This window comes from Carlito syrichta, unplaced genomic scaffold (genome assembly GCF_000164805.1).
Source record: "Carlito syrichta isolate Samal-C Ts95f unplaced genomic scaffold, Tarsius_syrichta-2.0.1 Scaffold305203, whole genome shotgun sequence".
In the NCBI taxonomy this organism is placed as follows: Eukaryota; Metazoa; Chordata; class Mammalia; order Primates; family Tarsiidae; genus Carlito; species Carlito syrichta.
In genome coordinates, this window is record NW_007249299.1 from 25,596 (window position 1) to 30,606 (window position 5,011).

Below are 5,011 nucleotides of genomic sequence, written 5' to 3' on the forward strand. Positions count from 1 at the left end.
TTTTGTGTGTCTCTGCTTTATAATTACATGGATTGTCAAGAATAAAACTATAATGAGTGACATGACTGAGACTATGTAGAACATAATTTTATATCTCTTTGACATGACAGAGGGTACTTCAGGCAACATTCCAGGTCGTTATACATATTATCCTAGCATGTGCTAAAGGAAGTTCCAGTTATTTATGATTCCCATTTTTTAACTTCCCCAAACTTTATGAGTGACTTCCTGTCATCTCATGATTGATAGAAGAATCCTTATTATAAGACCTTTCAAAAGTAAAATAACCTTAAAAGGTAATTTTCAGTTTTAAAATTTAATTGTAGTCACAAGCATGACAGGCAACAAACAAACAAACACCCCAGAGCTCACAGGAGCTGCAAATTGTTAAAGGTGCCACGATAAAATAACTCATATCTTCTCTTCTGTATAAACTCATAATGGAATTCCTTCTGTTTGGTTTATGATATCCTTTCTGATAACTTAAGGATAGAAGCAAAATGATGGTTAATTACCCAGAAGTATTTTAAATACTATAACTTCAATATACTTCAAAGAACATGTGTGTGTATTTTTAAAAGGTAAAGTACAGCCGGGCTCGGTGGCTCAGCCTGTAATCCCGCGCCTTTAGAAGGCTGAGGTGAGTGGATTGCCTGAGCCCGCGGGCTCGAGACCCACCTGGGCAGCGAGACCTCATCTCTACAATAAATCAAAAAATCAGCCGGGTGTAGTAGCGCGCGCCTGTAATTCCGGCTACTTGGAAGGCTGAGGCGGAAGGATCGCCGGAGCCCAGCAGGTCGAGGCTGGGGTGGCCGGGAGCAGCCACAGAACTCCAGTCTGGGCGACAGAGTGAGACTCCAACTCAAAAAAATAAATAAATAAAAGGTAAAGTACATTATCAGACATGTATCATAATATGATGCTTTAAGTAATATGTAGTGCAAACTGTAAAAAGAAAAAAGTCACTGCACTAGATAGGTAACAAATTACAAATCACACTCAAAATCATACATTTTTCTCTCAGCACTGAATGCTAATTGACAGACTGGAAATTTTTATTGCTAGTGGTACGTCATATTAATTATAAAAACACAACTAAAAATGTAAAAATATCCCCCACATTCAAAAAAGGTCAGATTTAAATGTCAGCCAGCAAGATGTAATATAATTTAAAATACTATAATTCCACGGGTGACCTTTTTCCAGATGATTTTCAAAGTTATTATAGATTCTTGATAATACAATTTGACTAGAAACATATGAGCTGGTGATGAGCTACCACCACCCCTCCCCGCCACCCTCCACCTCTCCACTGATACTTCACTAGAAGGCTGACCACAGCACTTTTTGGGTAAACTATAAAGCAGTTATTTAAACCTAAACTGAGTTAAACTGGCTTCCTTTTGGGGATAGATAAACATCATTTCCCTTGTCTTCTTGGATAGTTATATACTAGAAAATTCTCTAGATACCCTTAACATTAATATTATGTAACATACAAGATATGAGCCTAATGTTATTAATAAATATTCATACTGAACTTCACATTTGTGAATAATTTATTCCTAATAACTGTGTAAATGAAGATCTAGGTGGATGGTACGGAAAACAAAACAAGAAAAGCAAGAATTTTGATACTTCCAGCTCACTGACTATATTAGATTGGTTTCTCAGAAGCATAATGCACATGAAAAGTCAATATTTACATACTAAATAACAAACACTGTATTCTGGTTTCACCATCTATATTGAAAATATTATGTCCTTGGAAATGCAAGCGGTCTTGACTAATTACAACAATCTTCAAAAATAAGAACAACAAAGTTAAAGGGTTCAAACTTCCAGATTTCAAAACCAAAAAAACCCTATAGTAATCAAGACAGTGTGGCATTGGACAAAAATAGATGCATAGACGGATCAAATAGAATTGAGAGTCCAGAAATAAATCCTAACATTTACGGTCCACTGATTTTTATGACAAATGGTGCGGGGATATTGGATTTCCACACACAAAAGAGTGTGGGATGAATTTGTATTCTTACTTCACACAATATACAAAAAGTAACTTAAAATAGATTATAGGTGCCGGGTTCGGTTGCTCAGCGTGTAATCCCAGCACTTTGGGGGGCCAAAGCGAGTAGATTGCCTGAACCAGTGGGTTCGAGACCAGCCCAGGCAACTTGGCAAGACTTCGTCTCTACAATAAATAAATTTTAAAAATTAGCCGGGTGTGGTTGCGTGTGCCTGTAGTTCTGGCTACTTGGAAGGCTGAGGCGGATGGATTGTTCAGGTCCTGCAGGTAGACGCTGGAGTGGCTGTGAGCGTGCCTCTGCACTCCAGCCTGGGCAACAGAGTGAGACTCCACCCCTCCCCCAATAGATCATAGGCATAAGTATAAGAGCAAAAGCTATAACACTTAGGAGTCTTTATGACCTTATATTAGGCAATGATTTCTTAGATACAGCAATAAAATTACAAATTGTAAGAGAACATTGGATAGTTAGACATCAAAATTCACAACATTAGTACTCCAAAGAACACTTAAGAAAGTGAAAAGACAACCCAAATTATAGAAGAATAATATTTGCAAATCATATATTTGAATATGTAAAAAACTTTTACAGTTCAACAATAAAAATAAAATAACCCAATTAAAAATGAGTAAATGGGTTTTGCCAAGTTGCCCAGGTCTCAAACCCCTGTACTCAGACAATCTTCCCACCTCTGCCTCCCAAAGTGCTGGGATTACAGGCTAGAGTCATGGCGCCAGCTGAATTTTCATACACAGTAAATACCATCAAAGGAAACCCAAATCAACGATTAATACTAAAAAGAAGACTGGGTGCAGTGGTTCATGCCTGTAATACCAGCACTTTGGGAGGCCAAGACAGGAGGATTACTTGAGCCGAGGAATTTGAGACCAGACAATTTAGTGAGAACTTATCTCTGCTCCTGTAGTCTCAGCTACTCAGGAAACTGAGGTTGAGGTAGAAGGATTGCCTGGACCCAGGAGGCGAGGGCTGTGATGAGCTATAATCATGCCACTGCCCTCCAGCCTGAGCAACAAATATCATGACTCAGTAAAAACAAACAAACAAAATCACTAAAAAGAAACTGAGACCCTCTGTATAAGGTTCACCTATTATTGGTAGAGGAGTTAATTTTTAATACCAGTTGATCTCTTTTCCCTCAGCACACTCTAATTTGCTATGGACTGCTTTCCAAAATGACCATATCTCTATTACCCCCTCTATTAAAAATAAGAAAAGATTGCAAAATAATTTCTTCAGCTTGCTCTAAATATATCAGGATGAAATGAAGTTACAGATCAGGGCTATTTACTGTATGACACTACTTACTAGAGTCACAAGTCTTGGCTGTAAATTCAATAATGTGAGTCTCTAGTATTTTTTATATGTTTTATGGCAATTTGTCTAGACTTGTCTATAAAGCCTTTTTCAATTTGTGGTATACTGAGAAAGGGCTTCATAGGAATAAAAATAAAGACTTTTTAAGGCAACTTAAGCAAGTTATCACCACTTGTACTACTTACAAGTTTTTCTCCTGAACAATACTTTGATTCACTAGTCAATTTTTAATCTTGGACAACTCTTTGTTATCAGAAATACTTCAAGCATCTAAAATGCCTTCCTCACCTGCTGATATCCTCCACTTCACTCTAAGAAATGCAAATGAGTTCAAATTTAACCTGAATGCAACGCAATTTGGAATATTTCATTAAAATATATATGTATATATCACACATTTTAAAGACAAATTATTTTAAAGTATTGTTTTTATGGTAATTTTTTTGGCACCTCTGCTTATCATTGTAATACATTTAAAAAAATCTGTTTCTACACATTCGAATCTCTGTTCCACTCATTTTCTACAGTCCTACAACTTTTTATCTAGGAATCCAGGAATCTTTACAGAAACATATAGTTCCATTTAAATAAATATCTAAACTAGGAGAGAGGGCCAGAGGCAATCGCACACTTATATCACCAGCACTTTGGGAGGCTCCAGGCAGGAGGATCACTTGAGGCTGGAGTTCAAAACCAGCCTGGGCAACATAGTGAGGCTCTGTCTCTACAAGAAGATTTTTAAAAATAAGCCAGATATGATGGCACACGCCTCTAGTCCCAGCTACTCAAGAGGGTGACATGGAAGGATTGGTTGAGCCCAGGAGGTCAAGGCTACAGTAGGCTTCGATTGTGCCACTGCACTCCAGCCTGGGTGTCAGAGGGAGATTCTATCTCTAAGAAAAAAAAAAAAAGAAAAGTGAATGAACCTAAATTCTATACCACAAGCAGGCAATTAATGTGCATAAACTATTTAGGAGTGCCAAAATTTACTAGAAAGGAGAAAAAAGTACAATTAAGGTTCTTGCATAGCTTTTTATTATTCAGTTTAGAAATCTATCTTGTAAGCATGTTGTAGCATTATCCAGAGCACAGTACTTATAGTCTATGAGAGAAAAAGTTCTGTATCACACTATCAGAAACCACTACTACAAGTTTGTAATATATTACATAAAACTTCCAGCAAGCTGCAGTGTACATTAATATTTCTGCAGAAAACATGAATATTTACATCAAGTGAACATTCAGTCACATGTAGCCTCTATTCCACTCAGGTTGGAATTTACTACTAAAGGAGTTAGGCACAACAGATAAAGGACTGGAACCTGTAATAACACATTCATTTGAAATCTAGTTCTTTATATTTCATAATCTAGTTCAGAGCCAATGGAAACACTTGGTCTCTCCTTCCACAAAAACGTAACGGTGTCTTCAAAATTAAACCGCATATTTTATTTCAGAAGGTAAATGTAAAATGCCAGGCATAAGCCGGACTCGGTGGCTCAGCCTGTAACCCCGCGCCTTTGGGAGGCTGAGGTGAGTGGATTGCCTGACCCCGCGGGTTCGAGACCCGCCTGGGCAGCGAGACCTCATCTCTACAATAAATCAAAAAATCAGCCGGGCGTGGTAGCGCATGCCTGTCTTTC